The sequence below is a fragment of the Pseudonaja textilis genome, chromosome 1 (assembly GCF_049901715.1).
Source record: "Pseudonaja textilis isolate UNSWEBS1 chromosome 1, rPseTex1.2, whole genome shotgun sequence".
In the NCBI taxonomy this organism is placed as follows: Eukaryota; Metazoa; Chordata; class Lepidosauria; order Squamata; family Elapidae; genus Pseudonaja; species Pseudonaja textilis.
Window position 1 is genome coordinate 184570545 of NC_141990.1, and position 21953 is coordinate 184592497.

General features: G+C 40.5%; 1 protein-coding gene across 1 annotated transcript in view; it reads left to right on the forward strand.

Moving 5' to 3' along the window:
- The window catches only part of NFE2L2 (NFE2 like bZIP transcription factor 2), a 38196-nt gene that overhangs the window by 3007 nt on the left and 13236 nt on the right, over positions 1-21953 (forward strand). The gene's annotated exons all lie outside the window — the stretch shown is intronic.

The window sequence follows — 21953 nt, forward strand, 5'->3', positions numbered from 1 at the left end:
TATGTAACTTGTCCCCCGAAAGAGGAATGTTAATGCTAATGTCAGAAATAAGAAGTAAAGGTTTGGGGTATTTAACATAAAGGGTTTGTGCAAATGATTTGTGATAAACTAATCTAAAATAAAATCAGTAGAGATGAGCCTTATGAAAAAGCAAAAACCTACTTCAAAATTCAATCAAAATATCATAAAATTTTAGTTAAAAAATCCACGGATTCCAGACATGTACTTCTTTCAAAGGGGTGTCTTCTGTTCAGATGAGATCTGTGAGAGTTTCTTCATCAGAAGAAGCTCAGAAGAAAAGTTTGTTGTTGCTGTTGCTGTTGCCACCTTATCTTACCACCTCCCACTGCAGGCTGATTTTGTTGTTTTCAGTATTTTGGAAACTTTCAACATGGAGGATGAAGAATTAGCAAAAGTCAACTTCTCCCTTTTTTTCTACCCACAAATTCTGAAGTTAACCGTAGAAATGCTGCAACATCAAATACTAAATCTTGGAGAAGTAAATGGTATTACAGCTAGTCCTCGACTTACGATCACAATTGAGCCCAATCTTTTTGTTGTTAAGTCAGACATTTAAGTGAACTTTGCCCCATTTTACAACCTTTCTTGCCACGGTTAAGTGAATCACTGCAATTGATAAATTAGTAACCTGCTTGTTGAGTGAATCCGATTTTCTGATTGATTTTGCTTGTCAGAAGGTTGCAAAAGGAGATCACGTGACTTTGGGATGCAGCAACAGTCATAAGTATGAACCAGTTGCCGAGCCTCTGAATTTTGATCACATGACCCTGAGCGTGCTACATAGGTTGTAACTGTGAAAAACAGTCATAAGTCACTATTTTCAATGTAGTTGTAACTTTGAACAGTCACTAAATGAACTGTTGCAAGTTGAGGGCTACCTGTATTTTCTCATCAAAATGATGAAAGTGTTGCTAACTTGCTTACCTGGGGAAGGTATTTTATAAACACAGGTGCCCTAGTGAAAATGAACTTTCCTTAAATCACCACAGATCTGACCTTTGAACCCTTAAAAGAGCCTCAGTGTGTTTCATGCCAGTTGTCAAGCATCAAACACACAAATAAGTGGAACCATTGTTTTAAAAAAGCCATAAGCCTTGAGAAATTTTGCCTTAAATTTTGAGATTCTCTTTCTTACGAATACATATTCAGAAATGCCAGTTACTTGTTTGTCCTCAATAATCATAGTCTTAAAAATTTGCATGCAATGTGGAACATGTCTGTTAAACTTGTGCTTAAAGACGACCTTTGTAGTATTAAGTCTAAAATGGAATATATCCCATGTTTCCACAATCAAACAAACTGCAAATAAGTATATAATTCTCAGGAAAGAACAGAAGGATTTTATTTACATCATTCTTATTTCCCTAGGTTGAGATATTTTTAAAAGGATAAGATAGTGTTTTCTATTTCCTGTATTCTCAAGAATGGGAACAAGCAATGTTATAGTAAGATTTAGCCCAGGCTTGAGCTAAATATCTTTAGATAATTTGCAATTTCAAAGTCCTTCAAAGAGCAGAAAGGGGTGGGGGGAGAGAAAAAAAAGGTCTGGCCCAAATCCTGGTGATATTTTTGTCCTGGATTATGTATGTGCATGTTTAAAGGAGGTTTTCCATATGAATTCTTGTGGTTGATTAAATTATAATGAATTTAATTTGAAGGATTCAGAGCACCATGTGTGTGAAATTACCATAAAATAGAAAAAAAGCTTGAATACAAAGCTGATGTACATGTAAATGGTGTAGGTTTTCCTGCCTGAGCAGGGGCTTGGATTAGATCATTAGAAGACCTCCAAAGTCCCTTTCAACTCTTATTCTGTTGTTCTGTACTTTTACATTAAAAAAAAAAGAATAGAATTCTTTATTGGCCAAGTGTGATTGGACACACAAGAAATTTGTCTTAGTGCAAATACTCTCAGTATATATAAAGAAAAAGATAGATTCGTCAAGAATCAAGGAAAAACACTTAATGATAGTCATAGCGTACAAGAAGCAATCAAATCATACTAGGAAACAGTCAATATCGATCGTAAGGATACAAGCGACAAAGTTACAGTCATACAGTCACAAGCGGGAGGGGATGGGTGATAAGGAATGATAAGATTATATAGTAATAGTAGTGCAGACTTTGTAAATAGTTGGACAATGTTGAGGGAATTATTTGTTTAGCAGAGTGATGGCTTTCAGGAAAAAACTATTCTTGTGTCTAGTTGTTCTGGTGTGCAGTGCTCTATAGCGCGTTTTGAGGGAAGGAGTTGAAACAGTTTATGTCCGGGATATGGGGGGTCTATAAATATTTTCACAGCCCTCTTTTTGACTCGTGCAGTATACAGGTTCTTGATTGAAGGCAGGTGGGTAGTAATTGTTTTTTTTTGTAGTCCTAATTATCCTCTGGAGTCTATGTCTGTCATGTTGGGTTGCAGAACCAAACCAGACAGTTATAGAGGTGCAGATGACAGACTCAATAATTCCTCTGTAGAACTGGATCAGCAGCTCCAGTTTGAGCTTTCTGAGTTGGTGCAGAAAGAACATTCTTTGTTGTGCTTTTTTGATGACATTTTTAATGTTAGGTGTCCATTTTAGGTCTTGTGATATGATAGAACCAAGAAATTTGAAGATCTCTACTGTTGATACTGTATTGTCTAGTATTGTAAGAGGTGGTAGTATGGGACGGTTTCTCTTAAAGTCTACCACCATTTCTAGAGTTTTGAGTGTGTTCGTTTCCAGATTGTTCCAGTTACACCACGAAGCAAGTTGTACAACCTCCCGTCTGCATGCAGATTCATTCTTGTCTCGAATGAGACCAGTCACTGTTGTATCATCTACATTAGAGGTGGTATTAAGCAGGTTCTGACCAGTTCTGGAGAACCGGTAGCAGAAATTTTGAGTAGTTCGGAGAACTGGCAGATACCACCTCTGACTGGAGATTTCACAATCTCCTTCCCCTGCCATGCCCACCAAGCCACGCCCACAGAACCGGTAGTAGTAAAATTTGAATCCCACCACTGATTTACATAGATAAAAGAAAATTTGGTCTATCACTTTAAAGAGTAGTATGGAAACACAGATTGTAATAAAATTCTCTTGAGGTTTTTCCCTCACCACCCCATTGTGCATCTGGTCTGTTAAGACTTGGCCTTCTGGACCTTCAGTTTTATGGTATTGTTAATTATCTACTTACCTCTAAGTACAAAGATTGCCACTCTCAATTGTTCTACAAGGGAAGCCAAGTATGGTGATAAATAAAGAGAGATAATTTACAATGTCATAAGACATTTGTAGCACAGCTTTGCTATTTCACAAGAACACTAAATTAATTTTATGCCTGGAGAAAGGTAACAGTAGCCATAATGCATTTAGATGAATGTGGTCCTTGCTACGGAATGGTTATGGTTTGTAATATTGGATTGACTGGGAAAAGACATGTAGCAAAAATGGTCAGTTTTGCTGAGGCATATCAAGGTTTTCAATGAAATTTAAGATCTCAGTAGTTGCTCCTGCTTGCCTCAATTCAAGAATAGTACCCACCAGTGGTGTTTAAGGTTGCCCTTTTTGTACTAGCAAATCTTGAGCAGACTTGTGTAGCTCAGAAATTTGGTCTTGCTAGAAGTAGAACCTATACCACAGCTTTGCATGTTGGATGGGGAAATTAGAAAAACTGAAAACTATTTCTGCATTGTTACCAATCCCACATTGGATGCGTATCCGTGACGTCACAAAAAGTCAGCTTTGTGGGAAATAACACACCTTTTTAAGCTTGTACTTGTTGTAAACTGCACAAGGCAAGTAACTTGCCTGATTAATTTGTGATAAGGCCCTTGCAGTTTAGAGAGTCATTATTTTACCCATGCTGTGGACACATGTTATATAACGAATACAAAAGGAGAGGCTTTTCTTTGTGTGGCAATTTTATAGAACAGAAGATTCTGACATTAAGTTGATCCTGTAGGCCTAGACAAGCTGATGCATGTAGACTTATATGCTCATTTTTGGACTCCTATGAAAGTTAGGCAGTTGCCAGGAGTCAACATTGACTTGAAGGCATAAAAAACAAGTTATGCCCAGTTTGTATAGGATGGTATAGATGTTCTGTGCAGAGCAGAAATAGACTTATGACTGGGGACTTAAGATTGAAAAACTATTTGATTGTATCACAGTGTTACATTGGTCTGGTAGGGTAAATAAAATTGTGGAAAATTTCCTGTATAGAGAAAAGAAATAGCAGAAATTTTGGCACTGAAAACAGGATTATATACTGGGTAAGCAGAATATTACTGCTGTGACAAACTATAGTAGCTACATACACACGTTATGCTGTACCGAAAAAGGTTTTTTGGTTTTGACTGAACATATCCATTGAGAAGGATAGAATTGATCAGATACATTATACTAAATTGTATCAATCATGGTTTGTTGAATAACCTTTGACAATAGACTAATTACATTTGCAAACAGCAAAATCATAACATCTAAAAATTATGGCTAAGGTAGAGCACTACAATTTGAAAAAAGGGGTGTAAAATGTTCTCCCAACCTGCAGTTTCTCTTATTCTGCTTTTCCCACCATCTGTGAACAGATCTGGAGAAGTAGTGAAATGTCAGAAGATTGGAGAAGTGTAAACACAATCCCAATACCAAAAAAAGAAAGGGGGGATCCAGAACTACAAATGATTTAAAAACGATACTGAACAAGGTGCTAGAACAGATGATCAAGCAGCATGTCTACAAACAGGGAGAAAATACCACCAATATTAAGACTAATCTCTTCCTATGATAGAATGACTAACTTGGTGGACAAAGGGAATGTAATGGAGGTAGTATAACTTGAACATAGTAAAACATGTGACAGAGTTTTCCCTGTTAACTTTTGTGGGTATAATGGATAAATGTGAAGTAAACATTGCTTTGATCTGGGGAATTTTCATCTGGTTGGATAACTACCCCCAAAAGACTTTATAAACAGATGTACTGTGCATCATCTAGGAGCTAAAATATTGAATTGTGAGTTGACATATTTAGAAATTATCCAGATTATTGAATAGAAATGAAGCTTATCAAATAGGCTGTTGACATTAAACTAGTTATTAGCTAATACTTTAAAGCAGGGGTCTTCAAACTTGACAGCTTTAAGACTTGTGGACTTCAACTCCCAGAATTCCTCCTCCAGTCATGTTAGCTCAGGAATTCTGGGAGTTGAAGTCCACAAGTCTTAAACTTGCCAAGTTTGAAGACCCTTGCTTTAGAGAATAAACTAGGATATTGGCTGATAGAGGACAAAAATCACAATTTGAAATTACCTCAGTAGGATATAGCAACTACAAAATTGAGCTTTAGTAACTGAAACATTGTGCCCAGATGGCAGAATGTAAATGATGCAAAGAACTCTGTGGGGTTAAAACACGCTTGAAATACTGTAGTTCAAGGCATTGCACTTTGAAAGAGAGTAGTTCGAAAGTGGTTTGGAAACCAACTCTGTGAGAAATAACTAAAGGAACTCGCATAAGAGAAGGTGTAGGGAAGACAAGTTGCAGTGTACAATTAACACAGATAGTCACAGGTATAGTATAGGAAGGTGGTACCTGGCTCAAAACCAGTAGTAGTTACTATGAGAGGGATCTTGGAGTCCTAGTGGACAATCAAATATGAGCCAGCAGTGTGCTGAAGCTGCCAGAAAAGCCAATACTCTTCTAGGCTGCATTAATAGAATTAAGGTCATGTGAAGTGTTAGCACCATTTTGTTATGCCTTGGAAAGACCACATTTGGAATATTGCATCCAGGTTTGGTTTCCATGATGTAAAAAAGATGTTGAGACTCTAGAAAGAGTGCAGAGAAGATGAATAAGATTATGGGACTGGAGGCTAAAACATAAAGAACGGTTGGAGGAATTGGGTATGTCTAGTTTAATGAAAAGAAGGATTAGAGGTGACACGATAACAGTGTTCCAATATCTCAGGGGTTACCACAAAGAAGAGGGAGTCAACCTATTCTCCAAAGCAGTGGTCGCCAACCAGTGGGCTGGGGACCACTGGTGGTCCACGAGAAAACTTTGGTGGTCTGCAGAGAAATGTCACCCTCAAAGCAATTAATCCAGGCTACGTGGGAACACAAGGCTGCGCTGCCCACATAGCCCATGGGAACACAAGGCTTGCATCTCTTGCATTGCGAACAACACGAAGTAGTGAGGGGAGGCGGGAAAGGGTAGAGGGGGGAATTTGCCCCACACACCTCATGCACCTGGCCCGGTCACTGGGCTACTTCTTTCTGCTTCTTCTGCTTTTGGCTGCATGTAAGGAAAGCAGCAAAAGTCTTTCTTTCTCTCCCCCAAATTCTGCCAGAAATGAGTCTTTGGGACCCTGAAACACATCTTGTTCCAAGAGGCTGCGCTGGCTCAACAAGTCTCACAAAGACTCATTTCTGGCAGACTTTGGGGGAGAGAAAGAAAGATTTCTGCTGCTTCTGCTGCTTTCCTTGCATGAAGCCAAAAGTGTCTCTCTCTCTCTCCCCCTGAGAACAGAGCTGGAGACGGTATCCTGCGATCCCAAATAAAGAATAATAAATCGGTAGGAAAATAGGGTGGGGAATTTTCCTGCAGACTTTTGGGGGGATTTTCCCAGGGTCTCTCATCCGCAGGATTTAAAATTATGCGTTTGGTGGTCCCTGAGGTCCAAAAGGTTGGCAACCCCTGCTCCAAAGCACCAGAGGACAGGACAAGAAGCGATGAATGGAAACAAATCAAGAAAAGAAGCAATGTAGAACTAAGACAATTAGAACAATGAATCAGTGGAACAACTTGCCTCCAGAAGTTGTAGATGCTCCAACACTGGTCATTTTAAATAAGAGATTGGACAACTATTTGTCCAAAATGGTAGAGGGTTTCCTGCCTAAGCAGGAGGTTGGTCTAGAAGACCTCCAAGTTCCCTTCCAGTTCTGTTCTATATTCTAACTAAAAAGCTGCTAGATGTAAGAGGAGATTAATCTGTTCTTTGTTGAAACTAAGAGCAAAATATGGATTAACAGATTAGGAGAAAGAAGAGTCAAGCGGAATATTAGGAGGAATTTCTTAAGGATAAGAATGGTAAACAGTGGAACAGTTTATTTTGCTTTATTTTATTTTTGAAAATGACAAAACTGCCCATCTCACAAGAAGTGATTTTGGGTGGCTATATAACAGAACATTTAGATGAGAAAAAGCTGGAGGTTTCCAAAGTAGATTGGGATGTCGACCTCTCTGAGAAAATATAGATATCCTCATTTACAGATTGTTCGTTCTGTGACCATATAAAGTAAGGACAATGCTGAAAAATAGGGTTATGACCATGCAGAATTTAGGCACGGGCATCTTATATTTCAATTCACCATTGTGTCACTTAGTGACCAAGTTGCTGGTCCCAATTGTGGTCTGTAAATGAGCGCTACCTTTGTTCCTCCACTGAGCAATAACTTGACCAGAGGACCTATAAATCATACATCCCTTGATTCTGTGGGTATGATTTAATGAATGGCCAGAAGTTTTTATAACAACACAATTCTGGATTTTAAAAGTGGCCGTTGTTAGTCGTGGCTTCCCTAAAATGGCCCTTTTCTGTTCTTTAGCGTGCAAACTTTGTGTTCTGAATACCAGAACATTATCGAGAGTTGTGCAATCATTTCTTTTCCCCCAAGGCAGCTTTGTTTTTGGAATGTGCCTTTTCAAATACGGCTCTAGAAGAGAGGTATGCTGGTTACCAAGAGTAAAAGGTTGCAATTGTAGCCTATAAGTATTTTGAACTGACTTTTGCATTGAAGATATTATTTTGTCTAATACAGCAACTTTTGTTATCAGAAAACAAACAGAAAAGAGGAAATGAAATTTTTTCTTGTTAATTAAAGGAGTATATTTTTTAAAATGAGTTTTATATAATTAAAATCTTTTTTCATATATATATATATATATATATATAACATAAAATATTCAAGTATCAATCACTTCTAAGATCAATCACTTAATTTGCTTTTATTTAGCAAAAGAAAACTGGATGTAATTTAGGTAATGTAAGATGATACAATGGGTCCAGTCACAAAGTAATTATTGTTGTAGGGCAGAAACTGAATGTTGCTGTCATGTGTCAGTTCTCAAAATATTGAGAGCACCCCTCTTGCTTTTAATGTGACTCTCTTATTCATAGACAAAATGCCAAAGAAAAAGAATGGGAGAAGAAGGGTGAAAGAGGAGTGGAGAGGACGAGAGGATAGAGAGAGGAAAGAAAAGAAAGAAAAAGAAAGAAGGAAAGAAAGAAAAAAAGAGAAAGAAAATGAAAGGAAAAAAGAAAGAAAGAGAACAAAAAAAAAAAGATTGGGAACATACCTGATTATTCACATGTCAAATTATTGGAGAAAATTATTCCCTTTTCCATCAGAAAGGTCTTAATTGCAACTTTCTTCAACTGTACAGGTAATCCTCATATAGTTACTGATTCGTACAGAAACTTTCCGACTTACAACAGTGACAAAAAAAACCCTAATCCTTGCATTTATGATCTCCACATAAAGCTGTAAATCAAATGAAAGTGAAGAAAGATTGTGAGCACAGTTATGATTTCATTTGGCAACTGTTTCACTTAATAACTGTGTTGCTGGTCCCAGTTGCAGTTGTTTAAAGAGGACTACTTATACAGCGCCAGTGATTGCAGATAATGTCCCATTCTGTTACAAAAGGAAGATAACAGAATGTTATGTATTCAGTGTGGTTTATATTTTGGGGTTTCCACTGGGTGAGCCTGTGGAGTTCTCTGTACTTTGAATGTATCTGCTGGAAGGCCAACATGGGCTAGTCTTAATGTGGGGAATGAACATGAAGGCAACATGGCGAGATTGGAGATTTTTTTAAAAAAATGCTGAATTATAAACCCACACAAAGAAGTGCCCCGGAATAAACTTTTGCAAGTAAACCCTCAACTATTGTGAGGACAGGGTGATTTGGAATAAGGCGGCAGCAGCAGCAGCAGCAGTATAAGGGACTTCTTAATTCCTTTCCGTCCCACAGATTTCCAGCCCAGTTTGCTCTCCACCCACTGGCTTTCAGATGCAAGAGTGGAAGAAGCTGCTGGTGAGGAGAGAGTGAAGAAATTTTCCCTTGGGCATTTCCTATGATGCAACCTTCCCCGCGTCTTTCGTTTGCACATTGGACTATGGTTTGCTTGTTTAACTCTGCTGCCTTGCTTGGTCCACAGAGCACATTAGTCCATAAACTCCAAAGGTGGGTTCAAGGCAACATGTTAGGCTATGTCAAAAACTATGGCTAGGTAGCATGTGTGAACCCAGAAGATTTCATATTTACCCAGAAGGAAGAAGGTTTCTTATCTAGTAATTACCCACCAAGATAGGGAGGTTGGTGTTGAAAGTTAGGGAGTGGTCAGGAGATCCAATCATGTAAACAAGTGTCTGGAAAGAAAGGCGATATGCTGCTGTTGGAGTTTCCGAGGGGAAAGAGCAGTGGTGGGATTCATTTTTTTTGTACTACTGGTTCTGTGGGCATGGCAGGGGAAGGTTACCGCAAAATCGCATTCTCTCCCCACCCGCTAACCTGCTTTCCAGCTCTGTTCTCCTGTGCAGGGCAACCAAAAAAGACCCAGTCAATCAGCTGGGACTCGGGAGGCAGAGAATAGATGGGGGCGGGGCCAGTCAGAGGTGGGATTTGCCGGTTCTCCAAACTACTCAAAATTTCCACTATCAGTTCTCCAGAACTGGTCAGAACCTGCTGAATACCCACCTCTGAGAAAGAGGTTGAATGTGCCGGTCCTTCCATTTTTTGTTTTGTCAGTCTCTACTTGGAGACAATGAGTTCCTGAAATAGAGAGCCGCTATACTTGTGGAGACTTGGAGGGGCTCCACCCTTTCTTGCCCTCTAGGCCAGGGGTTCCCAACCTGTGGGCTGCAGCCCACTACTGGGCCTATTGGCCTCGGGTCTGTGTGATTAGCTAGCTGGTATGTGCGTGTGTGTCACTCTGTTGCACGGGCACTTTCAGCCCCACTCCTTTGAGCGCTCGCGGCCCAGCTCCAGCTATCCGTTTGTGGGACTGGTTCTTGAAGAGCAAGGTTGTCAAATGTCAAAGTAGAGAAGCTTGGAAATGTTTTTGTATGTGCTTTTATACATACGTTGTCCTTGACTTACATCAGTTCAATTAGTGACCGAAGTTACAGCAGCCCTGAAAAAAGTGACTTATGACTGTTTTTTTCACATTTAATTGCATCATCCCCATGGTCACGTGATCAAAATTCAGGCGCTTTGGCAACTGGTTCATATTTATGACGGTTGCAGTGTCCCGGAGTCACATGATCACCTTTTTCAACCTTCTGACAAGCAAAGTCAATGGGGAAGCCAGATTCACTTAACAACGGCCTTACTGGCTTAACAATTGCAGTGATTCACTTAACAACTGTGGCAAGAAAGATCATAAAATGGGACAAAATTCACTTAACAAATGTTTTGCTTAGCAACAAAAATTTGGGGCTCAATTGTCGAGGTATTGCACGATAGCCTTTTTTCCGATGTTTTTTAAGAGATGGTCTTACATTCAGGAGTGCTTTCATATTGAGTTAGTATTTGGTCAAGAAAGTGTAGGAGGGGAGTGTGTAGATAAGGTCTTAGTGTTGCACAGTTCTAAGCAGAAATTGGTTGCTACAATTATTAACTTTATAGGTTGGGTTAGAATAGCAGTCCAAGTGAAAAGTAGATATAGGTTAATATCCTAGTTAAACTTTATTTTGGCCCCAACTGCCACATTCCATTCCAAAAGAAACTAATTCTGTGTGCGTGAGAGAGAGAGAGAGAGAGAGATTTAAAAAGTTTAGAACAGTTTGAAGCTTGAAATGATTTCACAATTTCACACATGTGCACAAACAGTTGCACCCATACGTAGAATGAGCAGAATGTACCTGAAAAATTGGGGGAAAATTGGGGAATCCACAGAAAAGTTTTCATATAAATATTGGTTAGCAGCATTAAAAACAGACTTAATTATTTCTGGAAATATTGCCTATATTGTGTATGCAGTTGACCAGTTTAACAAAAAAGAAGAGACAGACAACAGTCATTTGTGCTTCCCACCCTGTTGGAAATGCAGTTCATGGAAAAGAAAGTTTATTAGAAATTAATGGATATTTTTTTAAAAATCTAGTTGAAGTATGACATTCTTGCTCTATCTCTTCTGCCTTTTGGAGATAAGAAACTGACTTTTCTGACTTGGGATTGTTCCCCCTGTTAATTTAAATAAGAGGAAGCCCACACTCTCAAGTTCCTCTGGTTTTCCTTTGTTGGTTGTAACAGGGTTTTCCCCCCCGGATTAAGACCACCTGACATTGGCAAGTTACCCAACCCCTGTGGTTGATTGTTGTTTTTAACCCATGTGAGAAGCTAGAGTTGAGCAGAGTTGAGTGTGGGTAGTAGCCTTTTCCAAGAATAACTGTGGATTGTGCAATCCAGTGCTTCTTCCCTGAGCCTACTTGTTAGTAGTCAACCACAAGAATTGATGGGAAGTGCCTTGTTGAAGTTGTCACTGCATGTAGTCACAGAGAGATAAGAGTTGTCAGGAGATGTAGATTGCAACTTTTTTGGTCCAATTCTTGCCTCTGGTCTTTCTAGTTCTGCAGGTTTTTAAAGAACTGAACTAGGACGTGGAAAGCTAGATATAAATATGGGGAAAGGGCTAGATTGGATCCCCCACTAATAATATTCTTGGTGGCCCTTTTGCTTCTGATGTTGGTAAGATTCTATGGCTTTGTTTCAATATCTAACATTTTGCATAAATTATATATAATTAAGGATAGTTATAAATATTTTGACCAACCAAAACTAACTTGCAGTTTTGAACTGTAATTCATACTCAGTACACAACTGCATAGGGAAGGTTATAGATATATGATTTCTTTCTCTACTCGGAACACTTCCTGAATTCAGCTTTTATTGAATCAATAGTTTTGTTATTATTAAATCAATTAAATACATATAAATAATGAAGATCTTAATGAAGCTGACAATGCTGAATATACGCACTAATGGCGTTACCTAGTTTGATAATGAAACATCTGCAAGAAAACTACCATGCTCAGAGAGTGCCAAGGATCCCACAGTACTGGATGTAATTGGGTCTCCCAGCATCACCACTGCACCTACCTTGCCTCCTGAAGATAATATCAAAACACTAATGTTTATTCTCTTAGCACGTACTTAAATGAACACTGAAGCTGCACTTAGGTAATTTTTTTTTCTAGCAGAGATATATGAGATATATAATAGTTGTACATAACACCCTCAAATTACAACTTGGTTGACAATTTAAAAAGAAAAGAATGAAAACAGTGGATAAGAACTTTGTTGTCAATATATTTGCATAATTGAATAAGTTAGCTTTGATTACTTCTATGTGCAGTAGCTGCTGCTGCTTTGAAGATAGCTGTTTTTATCCAAAGATGTGTTCCAAGAGATCCATGGGCAGTGTGCTATAAAAGATAAACGCTATAGATATTTCAGCTTGAATGGATGAAAAATAAACAGAAGAAGAAGAGAAGGTATTACTGGTTTAAGGATTTTGTGTGTGTACAAGGAAGGGACTTTCCATATGTTTAAGTCATATGAATATGGGTGTATTTTGCTTCCATTTTGACAAGCAAATTGTGTGGTAACCAAAATGTGTCTACTTTCAAGGATACATGAATTGTTTCTGGAGGTTCATCACAACTTCTAGAATTCATCTGTAAAGTGTATTTTAATAACATACTATAGGAATATTCTAACCAAACCATTCATTTTTGTGTTCACTTGGCCTAGGCTTTTATGGTTCTGGCACTTAAATGTGATAGATGTCACAAGACTTTGACTATCATTGACTATCATTCTCAATTCTTACACATAATAATGGAAATTTCTCCTGGCTGAAAAAAAAGGCCGTCTGACCAGATATTTTTCTTAGTGTAAATTAGATTCCTAAACATACATAAACATGATAAAATTGTAACTTGAATGATTTGTTTGGCAGCAGATGTTTTTTCCACATATAAGGGCTATCATGTGCAAAATGATTTTTAAAATATGGACAGAGTAAAATACAGTTCTTAAACAGAGATAATTTAATTGGAAGTGTCCTTTATTGCTTGAGAAATTAGGAATGAGAATTTTTTTCTTCATGACTTGAAATTGCTGAATAGTAAGTGTTGGAAGAAATGTCCATCAGAAATGTCCATCAAAGACACTAGAAACATGGAGGCTATTTGGAAAGATGGTTTAATGGTGGATAGGACCACATGGTTTGAGGTCCTGGGCAATTGAGCACATGAGAGTGTGTGTGTGTGTGTGTGTGTGTGTGTGAGAGAGAGAGAGAGAGAGACAGACAGACAGACAGACAGACATACCCTCTCTTGGGTTTTGAACATGCTTCAAAATTGTCAGACTTCCAAGGGGACATGTAGGGGTAATTTTGTAGGTTGTCTTGAGTCCCAGACTTGGTTGAATCTTGCTGGGTGATGCAATCTTCCCAGGTGCCATGTGGTGAGATGGGTAGAAGGTTAATCCTATTATGTCCTGCGGGTGAAGGTCTTTTGTTTTGTAGATAAGCTGGCCCAGCTTGTCTTGTAGATAGGTTGGCACCAGTCTTTCTGGGGCTATTAACAAAGGTGAGGAGGACTACTTTCCAAGAGCATGTTTCTCCTTTTCTCATCCAGGGAGGTAGAATATTCTGCCTTTTTATTATTTCCTAGAATATTTCATTCGACATACCCAATTCCTGCAACCGTTCTTTGTAGATTGGGGGATGGAGGCCTGCCTTGTTTTTATTTTTCTTCTAAAATTAATTTCTCAGGCTGACTGGGTAGTTTTTAAGAGGCGGACAGTTCAGAGGATTTTTCTCTTTTGGCAGTAAGTATATGAGTTAAGAGTCAATGCAGAGCACTGAAAAGTATTTTCTCTCCATTCACAAATTTCACTACATATTATTTTGTACAGATTGCCTAAGCTATAGTTAATTTATTTTTAAAGCCTGCTGCAAATATGTAACCACAGGAAGTATTAGCTAATACACAATTCCAAATATGGGGTTGTTTATCTAATGCAAATATGTTTGCTAAAAAGCTATAGTCAGACTTTACAATACACCCACAAGACTTTCACATAAAATAAGTAATTGTCTACCCCAGTACCACATGTTACTACATAAACCCAAAAGACAAATAATTCCATTGGGGCCCAGATGATAACTTAATGTGAATTGTTTAACAGTTACATTTATCTTATTAAAATTGCCTTCTATAAATTCAAACCAAGCTATTAATGTGGTTTGGAACAGAATCAGAGAAAGCATGTAAGAATTGATTCTTATTGACAAATGCCAGTCAGTATTTAATTTCTAAAAAGAGAGCTGTCTACAACTCAGCCTACAACTGAGCACATTTGAGACAACTCCACCTGGATGACTGAAAATCTCCACAGCCGCTTCTTCTCATCAATGGAAATGAAGAAGCTTGGATTATTCACAATAATCCAAGGAGCAAAGGCATTTTGTATCAAGAATTACATGTCAAGGATTTTCTTTGAGTTGAATACTAGCTAGCTTTGAGTAGATATTATTCACGATGAAAGAAGAATGAGATGTGCTTATTCCCTATAATTCTTTCTTTTCCTTGCAGCCTGCTGCACCATTAAAAGTACTGTGAAAAAGATTAGGCATTCTTCTGAAAAAGGAGGGAAGGAGAGAGCATGAAAAAAAAACCCTTTTTGCTACCTCCAGCATTGCTGGAAACATCCAATAGATCGAAATCTCTATTGAAATTGAAGGGAATTTTTGGTTTGCAATAGGACAAGCCTAGACATGATCATTGTTGATTCAAGCCTTAGTTAAATAAAACAGTGATGTCAGGAAAAAATTGCTTCATTTTTCTATCGTCCTCCTTCTCCCCCCTCCTGTATAGATTTCTGGTTAAAATAATAGTTTGGAAGACAGTAAAATTCAGATCCAATCATTTTTCTTCAACGTGTCCCCACAAGGCTACTGTTAATATATAAACTGAGGTGTGATGTATTATGTTGATTTGTTTTATTTATTTCATTTGATTTGTCAATCACTTACAAGATAATAGGTATAAAAATAAACATGAGTATGAATACAGGCAATAGGTACGAATAAATGGGGACAATAGGACAGGGATGGTAGGCACGATGGTGCACTTATGCACGTCCCTCACAGACCTCTTAGGAATGGGGTGAGGTCAATAGTGGATAGTTTAAGGTTAAAGGAGTGGGAGTTTGAGGATGTAACAATGGAGTCAGGTAGTGCATTCCAAGCATTGACCACTCTGTTGCTGAAGTCATACTTTCTACAATCAAGTTTGAAGTGGTTTACATTGAGTTTGTATCTGTTGTGTGCTCTTGTATTGTTGCAGTTGAAGCTGAAGTAGTCATTGACTGGTAGGACATTGTAGCAGATAATTTTGTGTACTACATTTAAGTTCAACTGTAGGCGGCGTAGTTCTAGGTTGTCCAGGCCCAAATCTCAAGCCTGGTGGTATAGGGTATTCTGTTGCGAGCAGAGTACTCTTCTTGTGTAGTACTGTTCTTCTTTTGGAAAGTAAAATCATAGAAAAGAAAAGGTATTAAGCATGAGTCCAGTGATACTTCTACTCTGATTGTAAGGATGATCTCAGGCTCTGAATTCAGTTCACAATACATAACTTTATAGTTGTTTAACAGAAAAATTAGGGATTTTTGTCAGTATTAATGCAACGTGATTGTACTGGTCAGATGGTTGGAATATCTACAGTGCACCCGAGTTAACAGGGAAAAAAAACCTATTTGTTTAGGGCACCCTAAGCTAAAGCACTATGTTTCATAGATTTTGAATCCTTTTTAAAGCCGTTTCTTTGGATATTTCCTTTTCTTGGATTTGCCCAAGCAATTATATGTTCTGATGCAATATGAGAACTTGAAAAACTAAAAGCAACAGAATAAAAGATCTATTAAAGAACAAATCACATGGTAGCCCACTGAACTGTTTTAAGGATGTAATAAGTCATTATCTGAAGAAGAAGAAAAAAAGACATGTGGCACAGTGTATGTACCATTATCACTTTGCTCCTTATTTTAGCGTTAACATCAACTTGCAACTCACAAGCTTAGGTTTTTAAAATCATTTAGTTTAATGCAACTAATGTGTTTAGGTTTTTAAAATCATTTATATTTGTAGTAAATAATATATTTAGAGTGACACATTAATTATTTTGAAAGGGAAAACAACAACTGATCCAAAGGTGCTGCACTAGCCATTGTCCTTATAGTTATCAGGGAATTCTGCATATTCATCTAAGGCTGGTACCCTAGTCAACTAGGTTGACTAGCAGAATTCCCTGATAATTATAAGGCTGGTAACCTAGTCAAACCTTTCCCTTTCTTATAAAAGCATTGTATGAAATATTGAAGTGCCCAAGCCCTGATGGGCAAAGAAAGTAAATATTCAGGGGTCCATTTTGTGACCATTGCATAATTAGGATTGTAACATGCAGGAAAGATAAAAAAATAAAGTGCCTGGAAAAAAAGAAAAATATTTTTAATGTCTGAAACTAAGACAAAGAATGCTGATAAAAGATTCAAAAGTGATTGAAACTTATAGGATTGATATACATGAAAGTATAGTATGGGATATGAAAGGATAGTATGAATAGATATGATCTAGATTAGTGGTTCCCAAAGTGGGCGATGGGAAGGCTTAGGGGGGCCCTAAGAGGCAAGGGGGCCGGCAGGGGTTTGCTAAGAGGCGACGGGGGCGTTTGAGGTGCCGGCCCTGCAGGTTCACCCATTGACTAGCACTGCTCCGGAGCCAGCGCCTCCAATACGGAAGCGGTGGTGCATTATGTGCTGCCGTGGCTGCGTTGCCCCTCTGCTGCCTCTTAGCGCCCCTCTGCTGGCCCTCTTGGAGATGCTAAGAGGCGGCAGGGGGGCGTTCGAGGTGCCGGCCCTGCAGGTTCACCCACTGACTGTCATAACGCTCCGGAGCTGGCGCCTCCAATGCGGAAGTGGTGGCACATTATGTGCTGTTGTGGCCCCGTTCAATGTACTGCCCCTCTGCCACCTCTTAGTGTCTCCAAGGGGGCCAGCAGAGGGGTGCTAAAAGGTGGCAGGGGGGCATTCGAGGCACCAGCCAGCCCTGCAGATTCACCCATTGAGGCATCGGCTCCAAAGTCAATGTTTCCCGATGTGCCTGCAGGGGCGGCACCTCGAACACAGTAGCTGTGGCACGGCTTTGCTCTACTTTTCCAACGCTGCACCGCTGCCTGCCCTGGGCTTCCTCAACCCTGCCCTGTACTGGCTCCAGGAAGCAGGGAACAGCACTGCCCTCTATGACATGAGTGCCCCGGGGGGGCACTTGGGAGGCTGATCCCTGGTGGGAGGGGTAGCCTGTGAACTTGCTGTCAGGCATGGCAACTACAAAGAGGGGTGGGCTTGGTTGAGCAGAATCCTGGATATTGGGCATGTGGTCAAAACCTTCCTACCTATCTACCAATCTATCTATCTGTCTATCCATCCATCCATCCATCCATCCATCCATCCATCCAAAAGGTCTGTCTATCTGTCTGTCTTTCTGTCTGTCTTTCTGTCTGTCTACCTACCAATCCATCCATCCATCCATCCATCCATCCATCCATCCATCCATCCATCCATCCATCAATCCATCTATCTATCAATCTACCTACCTATCTATCTACCTAACTACCTATCTGTCCATCCATCCATCCATCCATCCATCCATCTACCTACCTACCCACCCATCCAAAAGGTCGGTTTGTCTGTCTTTCTTCCTGCCTGCCTACCCACCTATCAATATATCTACCTACCTATCTGTCTCTCTGTCTCTGTCTCTATCCATCCATCCATGTTTGAGGCGCCAGCTCCACAGGCACATCAGGAAAGGAGAGCAAAGCCAGTCTGGGAGGGAGGGAGGGAGGGAGAGAGAGAGAGAGAGAGAGAGGGGAGGGAGAGAGAGAGAGAGAGAGAGAGAGAGAGAGAGACCTGATGCATCAGATTGAAATGAGGCTGAGTTTAGACTGAGGCCCTTTTCCACATTGAAACATCTTTGCCAGCACATTGAAACATCTTTGGCTTCTATTAAAGGTTTTGTGGATGAAACATGGCCAAGACTATCAGGAAGCTCTCATATTTTGTTGAGGCTTTAAACAGGATCCATTGGACCAGACCTCCACCCTAAAAAATTACTTTTACCCAATGAATTATAGTGCCAATTCTGAAGAAGGCAAAACCAAAATGTACTAGTAAATTATAAGGAGAACACACATACACACAGTCCCTTCTAACCCTGCTGGAGCAGGTGATTGGACTAGAATAGATATATCCTCTTTCTCCTCCCTCCCTCCCTCCTTCTTTATTTCTTTTTCTTTCTGTCCCATCCATCCCCCATCTTTCTTTGTCCCTTTTTCTTTCTTTCCCTTTTCTCTTTCTTTTCTTCCTTCTCTCTTTCTCTCTCTCTTTCCCTCTCTCAGACTCACCCCATTGACGGTGCACTGCTCCGCTCAGACTTGCTTGGGCAGGTCCCTCCGGTTCAGTGGGCTCAATGGGGTGGATCTGCGGTACCTAGAACGCGGCAGTGCCAGCACGTTTGAAAAGTAGAGCAAAGCCAGAGGTCAGTAATTTTTGCTGCAAAGAATCACAAAAGCTTCTGGGCTGTGCACAAGAAGGGACACACATGTCAATGCAATTCAGCAACATAAAATAAAGAAATACAAATAAAACAAATCAATGGTAATCAGCAAAGCATCTCTGATTAGTTTTTATTCACTACTAGAATCTAATCAGAGATGCTTTGCCGATTCTAGTCCAATGACCTGCTCCAGCAGGGTTGGAAGGGAGTGTGTATGTATGCGTGTGCATGGCTGTCAAAACTCCAAAAACGGGTTAAGTAGCTCTGGGGAGGCCAGTCATAAATTAGAACACTTGCTAAACAACCAGCCATTAAGTGAGGACCACTTGTATTTGGTTTGCCAGTCACCAAACCATGCCCACCCAGTCACATGCCCACCAAACCACACCTACCCACCATGTGACCACCAAGCCACGCCCACCCAGTCACATGACCACCAAGCCACACCCTCACATTAGGCCACACCCACAGAAATTTGAATCCCACCCCTGGGTGGGGGGCACCGAAGATGAGTTTGTAGCACCAAGGGGACGGTGGACTGAAAAAGTTTGGGAACCACTGATCTAGATTATTGGGGTGAATGAAAGCAGGGATGTATAGACCAGTGGTGGCAAACCTTTTTCGGATTCCAGGCCGATAATTGTGCATGCACTCGTGCTCGTGTGCCAGCACCCAGAAGGCAATGCGTGCTGCCCCCCCACCCTCTGTGCCTGCACATGTGATCCCCTTGCAGCGCATCTGCGTGCACGATCGCCTTGCCGTGAGCCTGCACATGCGTGTGCGATTCCCCTTGCTCATCTGCGCATGCATGCACAATTATCCTTTCACACTGTGTGCCTGTGCATGTGCATGCAATTCCCCTTGCCACACACCGTGCTCTGTGCATGCGCACGCGATCACTCCTGTGCGCCATTCATTTGTGCATGTGAGAGCAATCCCTCCGCATGCCGCACATCTCTGCATGCACCTCTCCTGCGCAGCCCTCCCCCGCGCATGGATGCCGGATAGCCAACAATCAGCTGTCAGGTGGTGGTGGCATGCACGCATGTGCAGTGGGGCTCTTCCAGGCAAGCTCTCGCATGCCAGGGGAAATGGGTCTGCATGCCACTTCCAGCACATGTGGCATAGGTTCACCATCAGAGGTATAGATCAGGGGGCGCCACAGGTATTGATCAGGGCACTCTTTTGGACCTCAGGGACCACCAAACTCATAATTTTAAATCCTGCAGACCAGAGACCCTGGGAAAAATGCCCCAAAAAAGCCTGCAGGAAAATTCCCCACTCCATTTTCCTACCAATCAATCATTCTTTATTTGGGATCGCAGGATACTGTCTCCAGCTTTGTTCTCAGGGGGAGAGAGAGACAGAGACTTTTGGCTTCATGCAAGGAAAGCAGCAGAAGTCTTTCTTCCTCTCTCCCAAACTCCGCCAGAAATGAGTTGTAGAGGTAATTCCCCGTTAGGAGAATGAGCGCATACAGGGAGACGTATTTGAGAGTAGTGTTGGAATAATACACACAGAGCACACAGATACACTGTACAGTAAATGTAGGTTTTTACTTCCAGAAAGGTTTTAAGCAAAGTCCAAAATAAGCAATCCAAAAGTCATTCACAGGTAAAATCAGTCAGGTTTTCATCCAGGGATAATCCAAATATCAAATTCCAGTGTCAAAAACAGTTCAGTATCAGACTTACATTAAATCCAGTAATATCAGTCAATTAGAAGAAATGGAGCAACCGCAATACTTTCCAACAGAAGGAAATAGAGATACTCACTCAGACACACTCTCTTCTGAGACTAAGACTAAACAACCCAGGTTTCTGGCTCCAACTTATGGCTGTTTGAAAAAACCGCACCCAACTATAGTTTTGCATTTTCTTAAAGATATAGTAGCGAGACCGCGTGGTAGACCTAAACAACGCTGGATGGACACGATCAAGGCCGATCTAGAGATCGCAAGGCAGACCCGACACACGTGGCAGACAGAGGGTGGAAGCAGTACTCAAGGACATTAGCGGACTCGCCGAGCCGAGACAAACGCTGAAGAAAAGAAGAAGAAGAAGAATAGTATTAAAATGTTTATCCTGGTTTATATATTTCTAACCCAAATACCTGTTAGGTGACTTATATTCCTAACACAAGTCTTTGTGAGACTTGCGGTGCCTGCATAGCCTCTTGGAGCAAGATGCCTTGCAGGGTCCCAAAGACTTATTCCGGCGGATTTTGGCTGCTTTCCTTGTGTGCAGCGAAAAGCAGAAGAAGAAAGAAGCGGAAAGAAGCAGCCCGGTGGCCAGGCCAGGCACATTGGGCGAGTGGGGCAAGTTCTCCCTCTCCCCTTAATACCTCATGTTGTTCACAATGCAAGTGACACAGGCCTTGTGTTTCCGCGCAGCCTGGATTAATTGCTTTGGGGGTGATCTCTTTTGATCCATGACTCTGCAGTAGCTGTATCCTGAGTAGGGAATGTGCACGCCAGATTTTTGCCCTTTAATTGGTCACTGAGAAATGTCTGTGTGAGAAAGAAAATTTATTGTATGTCCTTTAATTTAGAGAAAATGTATGATAAAGTGAGATTTGTGTTATGGAATGCTTTGTGTGAATATAAGGTTGAAGTTCAGGCATTTATAGAATTCATTGGTGATGTTTATCCATCCCATAAATTTATATAAAAACAAGTTGTTGTTTTTTAAGTTGAGACATTTTATTACTAGAGTATGGGATATTCAGTTTTGATTAAATTTTGAGATTCAAAAATGCAGTTATTAAATATTTGGTCATTTGGTCATTTTTATTTTCAAGACTGTAGATTATGATGTTTATATAACATTTAGAAATTTGAGGAATGGATTGAGATTAATCGGGAAACTTCCGGTGATGAAGTGAGGATGAACAGAGGTGTAGAAGCCCGTCTCCGGTCCTTCTAAATCCTTTTTGCTGTTTGGCGGGACCCCTCGGGTTGCACGGTTCCCATAGAGAACCGTGCCAGTGTCGGGAGACTCAGGCTGTGGTGAGAGGGGGGGCAGTCCCTCATTGCAGTGAAGAGAAACCCTGCAGAGGCTATCCAGCAAGAGATCGCCAGCTTGTAATGGTGATCCCATAATCCGAACTGTCACCTGTGAAAGGAAGAGAGTGACAGCCTGTGGCGGCTAAAGAAGAGGTTTGTGCAGAGATCCTGTGAGAGTGTTCGATTATTGATTGGTGAAGAGATTTGTTGAGAAGCAATAAGCCTGGGAAGCCTGGAGCCTGGAGCCTGGGAAGAAA